Genomic DNA, 11,981 nt, shown 5'->3' with positions numbered 1-11,981 from the left:
ACTGAGCAGAACCATGAAGTCCAGGCCAGCCAGGACTGAGCAGAACCATGAAGGTCTGGGCAGCTGCCTGCCCTCCCAACTGTGAGGAGCATGGTTAAAAAGCTGTCCCTCTGAAATTAAGAAACTAAAGGATATTTCTAGGTAAATAAAGAACCACCTTGGCTGTTAACAGATCTGCTTTTCTGGGGAAGATGTTAGCATCCCCACCTTCCATAATGAGTCAGACAGGCAGAAAGTTGTCACAAACCAATAGAATCCCCTTGTCCATACAGCACACACCCAGCAGTAGCAAACTTCCAACTGCTCACCGAGTGCAGGTTACTCTCCAAGAACAGGTTCATAGGCCAGAAGTCAGTCTCAGCAAATGTAAAAGGCTTAAAATACACAGCCTTCGACTCCGATGACTCCGACGAGGAATGTGAAGTTATACCATCGTCCTAAGCAGCCCAGTACCTTAGCAAGGAAATCACAGGGGAACATTCTGAGGGAGAATGGCCCAGTTCAGAAGCGCTCAAGACCAGGTAACAACACCATGCCTTTTGCTGTGGTCCTAAAAGACTGGTGTCAGAAACATTCAACACAGTATAGTGTTACAGACTTATATATTACCTAGAGGGCCAAAAGGGAGCCCCAGGAGCGGGCAAGTAGAGTCAGAGGTGCGTTAGATGGCCCAACCTACATCAGCACAGTGACATAGTACATACTATTGCCTCTGGTCCAGACTGAGCATGGGTGTGAGAGCTGAGCTGGGGCATGGAAGTACGGCTTGGCAGTCTACCACTTGCCTGGTATACTTGAGACTCTGGTTTCCATCCCCAGTACCAAACAACAACAAATACAACAGTCTGAAAGCCAAACTAACCTTGAGATTCTGGGGGTGAAGGGCAGGGAGGAGAGGCAGGCAGTAGGGACTGGCAAGAACACACACAACCTGACTAACTAGGCCTGGTACACGATGAGGCACAGTAACAGTCTTTACAGTTTGTAAACAAGACCCAGGGCCTCACAGTCCTGGGCCCATACAGAAACAAGCAGTCAGTCACTCACTGGGAGAGACCACAGAGTCCAGGCCTCAGTGGCAGCTTCAGAGGCAGCACCTGTCCATTAAAGCAGCCATTACACAAGCCTCACAGACACGAGCTAACATTCCTTAGGCTGTTTGATTTATGCATACTGTGAAAGAAACAGGAAACACACCGGGCGGTGGTGGTGCACGCCTTTAATCCCAGCACTTGGGAGGCAGAGGCAGGCGGATTTCTGAGTTCAAGGACAGCCTGGTCTACAGAATGAGTTCCAGGACAGCCAGGGCTATATAGAGAAACCCTGTCTCAAAAAAACAAAAAAAAAAAAAAAAAAGAAAGAAAGAAAGAAAAAAGAAATAGAAAACATAAAGAATACTCATATGGCTAGCTGGACCCCAGCCCTCGGGAGACTGAGGCCAGAGGGTGACTATAAGGCCTCCCTGGGCCATGCAGTAAGTTTAAAGTGAACCAAAGCAAGACCCTATGTCAAAAAACAGTGTCAGGAATGTAGCCTAGTTGGTAAGGTGCGTGCTGCAGGCCCTGGGTTCAGTCTTTAGCACCACAGAAACCAGGCCTGGCGATGTGCACCCGTAATGCCAGCATGTGGGGAGGTGAGGGGTCAGAAGATTTGAGGCCATCTCAAAAACAGCAAACATACAAATAGAGATTTTTAAAACTGAACAATACAATAGTAAAATAAAGCACACCTGTGGGTTTGTCGGTAGGCAGAGCTGGCAGTTATGGATACCGTTGAGAACTGTTCGTTTGGAGCACAAAGTGAGGCTTTAGAAGGGCAACTGGGCCACTATGTACTAGTTTGTTTTCGAGCATACAGTGTGAGCCGTGCACCAGATTGTTTAGACCTTGGATGTTACTTCTGAGGAGCCACAGACTTGTTTGCTTTTAAGATACTTTATTTTTGACTATGTATTATATATTGGGGTGGGTATATTCTAATGTCCCTCTGAAGGCCAGGGGTATCAGATCCCCTGGAGCTAGAGTTATAAGCAGTTAGAAGCCACCTGATGTGGGTGCTGCAAACTGAGTGATGGCTCTGCAAGTTAACTGCTGAGCCATCTCTTCAGGTCCATCCACCCTGGGTTTTTGTTTGCTTTCTTTTGTTTTTGTTTTTTAATAACTTTTAAAAATGTTATGTACACTGGTATTTTAACTGAATGTCTGTCTGTGTGAGGGTGTCAGATCCCCTGGAACAGGAGTTACAGACTGTTGTGAGCTGCCATGTGGGTGCTGGGAACTGAACCTGGGTCCTCTGGAAGAGCTGTCAATGCTCTTAACTTCTCCAGCCCCCACCTTGTTTTTTGAGACAGGATCTCTCACTAGCCTGCGACTACCATGATTCATTTAGGCTGTCTGACAGCAAGCCCAGGGACCATGTCTCTATCTCTTGTTAGGGGCAATAATGCATGTCACCATCCTAGGGGGTTCATGTGTTTGTGTATATGCATGTTAACATATGTATGGGCCCGTACGTACAAGTGATGTGTACGTGTGTGCATGCATGTTGTGCTGACTGGTTTTGTCAACTTGACACAAGCTAAAGTCACCTGAGAGGAGGGAACCCTAATTGGGGAAAAAACAAACAAACAAAAAACGCCTATAGGGCATTTTCTTACTGGTGATTGATGTGAAACTGGGCCACTGTGGGTGGTGCCACCCCTGAGCTGGTGATCCTGGGAACACTAAGCAGCGCTCCCTCATGGCCTCTGCTTCAGCTCCTGCCTCCAGGTTCCTGCCCTGACTTCCTTTCATGATAAACCATGATGTGGAAGTATGAGCGAAACCCAGCACTTCCCTCAGGTCTTTCAGTCCTGGTGTTTCAGCACAGCAACAGCAGCCCGGATTAAGACACACACAGAGGCCAGGGCCTCATCAATGTCTCCCGTGGACACTGAGTAGCGTATACACTGAGCAGGCTCTCACTCTCAACGTGGGTGGTCTTCAGGAGCCATCTTGCTCCAGGGATCCCTGACCTCTCCCTCCTGAGTGCTGGGACTGCAGACTGTCATTCCTACCTGTCCTTTACCTGGGTTCTGGGGCTCTGAGCATGGGGTCTCACTTTTTTTTTTCCTTTGCTTTGGTTTTTTTTGAGACAGAGTTTCTCTGTGTATTCCTGGCTGTCCTGGAACTCACTCTGTAGAACAGACTGACCTCAAATTCAGAGACCTGCCTGCCTCTGTTTCCTGAGCGCTAGGCCTAAAGGTGTGCACCACCTCGCCTGGCTGGGTTCCCACTCTTACACCGCTGGCACTTTGCCAGCTGACCCTCTCCCCAGCCTCTGGGCATAGCATTTTTAAAGTACAGAAATCCTAAAAGAGGCTGCTCTTAGGGAGAGACTCTTAAGGGTAAGAATCCTAGCCATCTCAGGAAACAGGAAGAGAGCAAAGCGAAGGAGCACAGGTTCAGAAACCACCATCCTGGAAACCCGTTCCCGTGAACCTTGCTCTTCAAGGTGAAGGGTAGCCGACGGGGTGCACGCCTGTAATCCCGACACCCAGGGCAGAGGCAGGCAGATCTCTGTAAGGTCTGGTCTAAATAAAGAAAGGGGAAAGGAAAAAAGCTCAAGGACAAAACGGTCTCATGCAGGAACTGAAGGAATCTGTTGAATGCCTCCCCCATGAGGAATACTAGACATGCTTTAGAGAAACACGGGTCAGGCCAAGGTGGTGTCTGAGGATCCGGGAGAGAGAAGGAGACTCAGAAATTCAAGTCTGGGGCCAGAGAGATGGCTTGATGGCTAAGATCACATGTGCTCCTCCAAAGGACCCAAAGTTTGGTTCCCAGAAAAGGATGTCAGCTCACAACTGCCTGAAACTCCAGCTCCAAAGGACTAGACATGTCAGTCGCAAGAAACCATGCATTCAGCATGCACCCATACAGAAAGCATACATTGTATTGTATATTTTACATATAGACAATGCATTAAGAAATTTAAGGTTTAAAGAAAACAAAACTGTGCGTCTACATTAAAGAAAGGAAAATGACCAAGTCTCGGGGCACACACGTGCAGTCCCGGCACTCAAGAGATCAAATCAGGGGGGTTGCTATGGGTTTGAGGCCAGCCAGGACTTCATAGCAAGATCCCGTCTCGACCCCCACTCAAGGAAACGTTAAGAAGATAAAAAGTGTCCTCATACTCCAACCTTCTTTCATTCTTCCTCCCCTACTGCCCCCCCCCATGCTCCCACCTCACAGGCATGCAAGGGAGTCCCACTGTGAGGACATCTCGGTGTGGACTGCATGGAGTTCTTGGGGTCATATGCCTGCCCACTAGGAACTATTCTGGAGCTACAGGTCAGAACCCACTGCTTACAAGTTCCTGTCGTTCCTTAGCAGTCAAATTAATCAAATTAAACCCAGACGTGAGGAAGCACAAAGGACACTGAGCACAAAAACGCTGTAAAACTGCGACTGGTTAAGGCTTGTGGTGTGGCCTATAATCCCAGTACTCAGGAGGCCGAGGCAGGAATGTCGCTTCAAGTTTAGGGCCAATGTGGGCAATATATAAGAAGGCCCCATCTAAACAAAGCCAAGAACAAACAGCGCACATCTGTATTCTCAAATCTAGAAACAGAGGCAGTAGGATTGCTACAACTTTGAGGCCAGCCTTGGCTACAATATGAGACATTGTTTCAAGATAAATAAAAGACACCCATCATGACAAGGAGGAGGAAGGGATTGAGACAAAGAGAGTGAGGGAGAGCTCGAAGAGAAGCTGACAAGCCTAGCATCCCGGCAGACATCAGTGCTAGCAGAAACAATTACAGTGCGGGTAGGGTGCTCCTCTGGAACCCCAGGGTTTCAAAGGCAGAAAGATCAGGAATTGAGGTGAACTCAGCTACACAGTGAAGGAAGAACAGGGGTGGGAGGAAGGAAGGGAATGACTGACACAGAGAAACAGTCCTGCAGGCTGAAGGCCAATAATGATGTCATGGTCGAAGCAGCACCCACTACCTCCTGGATGGGCTGATGATCCCTTCAGCCGCAAAACCCGGCTCCTCCGGCCCACATAGGGCGGGTGGAAGAACACATTCTTACCTTAACAAATATCAGAGAAATCGTACCCAGTCTGTCCTTAGACTACAATGGGATCAAAAAGTAGAAACGACAAAAAGATAGATGGAAAACTCTCCAAATCCTTCAGCTTAAGGACTATGCTCAGAAGTAACACCAGGGTCAAAGACCTGGAAACTTACTATGTAGACCAGGTTGGCCCAGCCTTACATTCACCGAGATCCTTTCACCTCTCTCATGTTGGGATTAAAAGGTGTTTGCTACCAGACTAGCTAAAAGTTTTAAATTAAAAGGTTTTTTTTTTTTTTTTTTTTTTTTTTTAGCCAGGTGGTGGTGGCACACGCCTTTAATCCTAGCACTCAGGAGGCAGAGGTAGGTAGATCACTGTAAGTTCGAGACCAGCCTGGTCCACAGAGTGAGTTCAAAGACAGCCAGGACTACACAGTGAAACCCTGTCTCAAAGCCCCCACCCCACCCCCAAAAAGGCTGGAAACATAGAAGGTGGTTCTTTAAGAGCACTCGCTGCTCTTCCAGGGGACCTTGGTTTAACTCCCAGCACCCAGATGCTGTTCACAGACATCCACGTCCAAGTCCAGTGGATCCGATGCATTCTGCTCACTTCAGTGTGCACCGAGCACTCATGGGATTCATATACATACATGCAGGCAAAACATCCATACCCATAACATAAAGCAAAAAGGTATGTTCAGAACAAAACATTATAAAAACACATAAAATAACACAGGGTAATACTGCATAGATGTCCTCACCCTGGGTTTGACAGTGACTTGGAAACAACACCAAGGTTCAATCTGTGAGGAACTGGATACACTGGGAACAGGGAGATACCGAAGAAGGTTCTGGGAAATGGCAGAGTGGAAGGCACCAAGAACCCATTTTCCAGACTTAACAGGACCTGAGAGGCAGCAACTTAGGCATTCTTCTTCTCCCCAAAACTTACAAGTCCCAAGAGAGGGCTGCTGGCCCCACTTCTTCTCCTGATTTAGGAAACTAATACTTTTCAAAACAAAAACAAGTATTCACGATGTAGTTTATTTTGTGACTCCGAGTTCTGCTTCCTATCTAATTTAAGAGACTAATGTGCTTGGTTCGTTTATATTTATGGACGTACAATTGATAAAGATTTTAATCTTGTGATCTCCATAACCAAAGCAGATGTGGAAGGAGCTACCCGGGAACACCAGCAGTGGAGTCTGACCGCTTTAAATCCAGGAGAGTGTTAACACCTTTGACTCAGCCCCAACCAAGTGTGACAGCTCACACCTGCAGTCCCAGCACTCAGGAGGATGAAGGAGGAGGAGTCTGTATTAGTGGCCAGCCTGGCCCACAGCATGTGGCAGATGCTAGCTCAAAGGAAAAAAAAAAAACAAACTCCATGGAAACGTTAAAGAAAATAGTGACAGGTTGTATATAGAAAGACTTGATAGCCGGGCGGTGGTGGTGCACGCCTTTAATCCCAGCACTTGGGAGGCAGAGGCAGGCAGATTTCTGAGTTTGAGGCCAGCCTGGTCTACACAGTGATTTCCAGAACAGCCAGGGCTACACAGAGAAACCCTGTCTTGAAAAACCAAAAAAAAAAAAAAAAAAAAAAAAAAGACGTGAAAAAGGAACCAACCGCTTTTGTTTCACTACGAGAAAAAGTGTAACAAAAAGACGGTAATTCAGGAAATGAAAACCAAGTCATCCTAGACAGAAAATAGCATTATGGCAGAGATTCGTTCTCAGCAGTAACTAAGAAGGATATTCAAGGTCAAGAGCTGGGCTGTGTTGAGCCAGAAGCCTCCAAATGACTTTAGAAGGTTAGTGAGAAAACTCACAGTGGTGACACTGGCAAGAGGGAATCCAGAGATAAGAGAGGGAGGGAAGGCTGGGCCTGCTAGCAAATGCCTTTAATCCCAGCACCAGGGAGGCGGAGGCAGATCTCCCTTGAGTACCAGGCCAGTCTAGACAGCTCCAAGACAGCCAGGGTTACATAGACACACAAGATGGCCGAAAGCTCACCAGTTAAGGCGCATGCGCGGCCAACCCCAAAGACCTGAACTCAATTCCCAGGACCTATATCTTACTAGGCCAGAACCAGTTCCTGAAAATTGCCCTCTGACCCCCCACACCTGAACCAAGACACATGCCCCGCACATAAAAATAAATGTGATTTTCTTTTTTAAAAGCACTGAATTGCTACAAAGCCCCCAGAGAAGCCACACAGAAAAGGTAGTTTTATAGAACATATACTTAGACATCCATCAGTTTTAAAAGGCCAAAGTTACTCTTTTAAAAAAATATGAGGGCTGGGAATGTGGTTCAGTTGGTAGGACCAGTGGGTGTAAATGGGGTGTGGTGCTACACACCCAAAATTCCAACATTCCCACTTGGGCAGAAGGATCAGAAATTCAGGTTATCCTTGGCTACACAGGGCAGCCTGGGCTACAGAGATCCTGCACTCCCTCAAAAAAAGGGAAATATTTCATAAAGACCTGAACAGAAAGCCCATATTTGCAGCTGCCACTCAGGTGATACCCAGAAAAAAATGAAAAAAACCTGCAGTAAATACCTGTACTCAGAAGTTCGAGGTGAAGCTGCTTTCTTTTTGTTTCTGTTGCTGCAAGAAAATACTCCGAAGGGAACAACTTAAGGGAAAGTGGGCTTGTTTGGCCCGCAGTTCCAGATTCCAGTCTGTCATGGCAGGGAGCGTCACAGGAACAGGAGAGGGAAGCGGCTGACCACCACACTCCAGAAGAGTGTGCTGGCGTTCAGCACACCTCCACTCTTCCACCGTCCAGAGCCCCGCCTAGAGAATCGCTCCACCCCCCAGTGGGAGTGTCCTCCCACCTTAATTAACATAATCAAGATAATCTCCCAAAGGCTTGTTTAGAAGCCCACCATCCAAGTGATTCTGGGTTCTCAAGTTGATAATTAGCACTAACCACCACAGCTGACTACAATCTACAACATGGGATGCTCTCAGATGTCCACCCACCGGAGACCGTGGACAGTGTGCACACCAGCCAGCCGTACAGACACGCGGTGCTGACACAGTCTTACGTGGACTTGGTGTATGTCATTTTGTGTAAAGACTCTTAATACACAAGGTCTCAGAATTTAGGATTCCCTCGTGTGAAGCATCCAAACCAGAGCAATCTGGTTGGTGGCTAGTGGCTGCTGGAGCAAGAAGGCAGGTAGCAAGGCTCCCTGGAAGAACGTTTCTGTTAGACTCTTATGACGGCCATGCTCGGTGCAAATGTACACCCCCCCCCATTTTTTTCCTTTGTCAGAATGCTGGGGGTCTCAAGTTAGGTTACAATTCTCGTTAGGCAAGGCTTCTCGACACTGAGCTACAGCCTAGAATTGTGATCCTACTTCAACATTTAAAAATTAAAGGCGGGGCAGCGGCAGCACACGCCTTTAATCCCAGCACTAGAGAGGCAGAGGCAGGCAGATCTCTGAATTCCAGGCGAGCCTGGTCTACAGAGTGAGTTTGAGGACAGCAAGGACTACACAGAGAGTCTCGAAAAAGAAACCATAAATTAATATATTCAATACAAACCCCATCAGTTGTGTTGATGAAAGCGCAAAGCCCGTCCATCCCGCACACGTAACGAATCCATGAGAAACCCACAGAATGCTAACCTCGGAGATGCAGCCACCTACCTTACCTGCCTGTACCTGCCTGTACCTCTCAGAGGGAACCTGGCGCCGCCCCAGCACAGTGACGCCGCCTGCGGCAAGAGAGGCCGGAAGGCCTGAAGGCCAGCATGACAGCCCCTTCCACCCAGGGCCGCACGTGCTCGGCTGCTGGGACGCCTTGGCGAGAAGGCCAGGCCTGGCAGTCACGTCTGGACTCGAGCCCAGCGAAGATCACCTGGCAGGCAGCTTAGCCCGCAGACACCTGGGCACTGTCGCCTGCACGGGCCCCGCCCCCCTGTGACCTCCACGCTTCCTGGACACTGGCCCCGCCCTCAGAAGGGTTCCTCTTTCTGAGGCCCGCCCACTGTCCGGTCCGTAAGCAGGAATTTGGCTGTCTTGAGGTTTGACTAGGTTGGGCTCAGCCCTGTCGGACTCCTGGTGGCTGCTCTGCTCTGGGGCTGACATGGAGCACTGGGTCGCTCTTGTCCACCCCCCCACCCGCCCCCATCCTGTGGCGACCTGGCCTTCTGTAGTTTGATCAACCAGCCTGCTTTCTTCTCCATAGTCCCCTGGGTCTCTTGCCCTCGGGCTGCTGGAGTGCTAGGATTCTCATGGGGATTGCTCAGGCTGCCCCTGGGTACTCAATGACAGGCTGGGAGAGGCTGGCTCTCCCATCAGGCCTATGGCTGGCAGGTTGGTGGGCCTGGGAAGAAAGACCTAGGCTACCCGTTGAAGCAGGTAGGTGGGGTTAGTGAGGGGCAGGATGCCATACTGTGTGCAGTTTTGAGCAACCTGTGTTTGGGCTGATGCTGCCAACACTAGAATTCCATGACAGGAGGTGGCTTTGACTGATGGAATGACCTGGTCATTTCAGGTTAAGGGGCATACCAAAAGGGAATTGTCCATGAGGTGCCCAGGCACGGGGCTGTAAGAATAGTGAGCTAGAGGCAGTCTTAGTGGTCTAGGTGAAAGAAGGGAAAGGGGTAGCAGGCCTTTCAAGCAAACTTCAATCCTCCCTACCCTCGGGCTAACACCTCACTTCCTGACCCCTTTGGAAAATGTGATCTCCCAGTCACAGAGCCGCACTCCTCCCCTGGGCTGGATGGACATCAGGCAGTGACCACATCTCTGTGAGATCTGCCCCAGCTGGCCCTGCCCTCCTGTACAGGACTTATCCCGTGTCCTGTCTGCTTTTACAAGTGACTGGGCATTGAAATAAACTGGCCTAGCGCTACTTAAGACAGTATTTTAGGCCTGAAGAGGCAGAAACCCAGAAAAGAGAAGCAGGAGACCCAGGTCAACAAGGACCTTGGCCTCCAGAGCAGCAAAGCCCTGAGTCCAGCCTACCTAGTTTCTGGAGTTGCTCTTGAAATAATACGTCATATGTAAGTATTAAAAATAAAATAAAGGAACACTCCCATATACAACTTATGGGGACAATCATCAGAAGCTCACGTATTTGAGTGCTTCCCAGTCGGTGGGCTATTTCAGAAGGATTAGGAGGTGTGGCTTTCTTGGAGAAGGTTAGTCAGTGGGGTGGGCTTTGAGGTTTCAAAAGCCCACACCAAGCCTAGCCATGTCCTCGCCCCACCTCAATCTCTCTGTCTCTCTCCCCCCTCTTGCAGTTTGCTGGCCAGATGTCCACTCTCAGCTACTATTCCAGTGCCCTGCTTGCCTGCTGCCATGTGTCCCACCACGATGACATGATGATGACAAACTTTCTGAAAGTGTAAGAAAGCCCCTCAATTAAGACACACACAATATATATATATATAATTGCCTTGGTTATAGTGTCTCTACACAGCAATTTGAACGAGTAACTAAGACATGGAAACTGAGGTGCAGAGAGCAGAGAGCCAAGAGGATCTTCTGTGACAGGATAATTATAGCAGGACCTGGTTTGGGCCTAGAACACTTGCCCCTAGGCACACGGTGCAGGGCAGGGGTGAAGGGTCAGAGGTTAGGAGAGACGGTGCACAGGTACTGCAGTCACTGGTGGTGGGACTTGCTGTAGGATAGTGTGTGGGAAACATCGGAGCACAGTGAGAGGTGCACGCTGTCATCTTGAGTCAGGAAGCGCCCCTCTACACTGGGCTGGTATCGTGTCAGGTAGCCTGCTAGACTGTCCTGAGAGAAGGGATGTGCCCAGGTAGGAATGGCCACTGCAAGGTGAGAGGGTCCCGAGTAATCAGGGTGAAGCCTGACAGCCTGGAACCACCTGTCCCTTGTCCCCAGGGATGCTGGGATGGACCACACTGTCCCAAGGCTTTCCAGTCTGCAGCTATGCTCAGTGACCTCTTATAGCCAAGGGTGTGTGAGCTGCAGGCTGCTTAGCAGTCTGCAGCAGACAGGACACTGCCCCTTCCCTCACCTAGGTCTGTGGTTCTTCCCTCCCATGGGAACAGAGATGGCCATCAGGCTTAGGATCAGGGAAGGCGGCAGAGGTCATGGAAGCTTTCCACGGGGAGAGCAGGGAAGCCCCACGGGATGGCAAGACTCCAAGGAAAAACCACCTTCTTGTTTTCTGGTGAGAAGAGCAGACTGTTTTCTAGGATGGGAGTGCACACACCGCAGGTTTTCATTTGTTTTCCTTGAGCCCTACCATGGGCTCTGGTTGAGTTCTGTCCTTGGGGTTACCCAGTGACATTCAGACTGGAGTGTCTCATCTAACCCACCAGCTATACGCTAGAGACCTTTCTCAAGGGGACACCTCTCACACAGTAGAAACCACATGGTCCTCGCTTCCCTGGCTGTCCTCCTGAGGCGAATTCTACTGCTGTGGTACAGTCGCGGCTGGAGTCTCTGACGGACACCTTCTTCTTCCATCACCCCCCTCTCTGGTCACATTCCCAGAAGCACAATTCCCACCCAGGGAGGGCCCTATAAGTTGGGACGACGGACACCGCTGAGCACTTGAGATGCCTGGCTTGAGTAACTCACACCAGGACAGACATGTCATCCCCAAGAAGACCAGGAATCAGAGGAAGCAGGAAAAGCAAGGTGTGCTTGGTGACCTCTCCGGCCAGATCCACTCAGATAAGGACAATGGTAGACCTCGGGTCACCTTGTCTAAACTGAGGGCCTAGGGGGGACCTTGTTCATGGTTCTCCTATGCATGTGCACATATGCACACACGCACTCTGAACTCACCAGTCCTGTGCCTGGCGCCCCTTACTCTCACCAACTGTGCCGAGCAGAGCCCTGAGGTCCCTCCCCAGGATAGGCCTGGGACAGGGGCCACTACACCCTCTGTGGCGAGAGTGGCACTGGGCACCCGTGGTC

This window comes from Grammomys surdaster, unplaced genomic scaffold (assembly GCF_004785775.1).
Source record: "Grammomys surdaster isolate TR1022 unplaced genomic scaffold, NIH_TR_1.0 128, whole genome shotgun sequence".
In the NCBI taxonomy this organism is placed as follows: Eukaryota; Metazoa; Chordata; class Mammalia; order Rodentia; family Muridae; genus Grammomys; species Grammomys surdaster.
The sequence above is the reverse complement of the archived record's forward strand: the minus strand, read 5'-3'. Positions refer to the sequence as shown.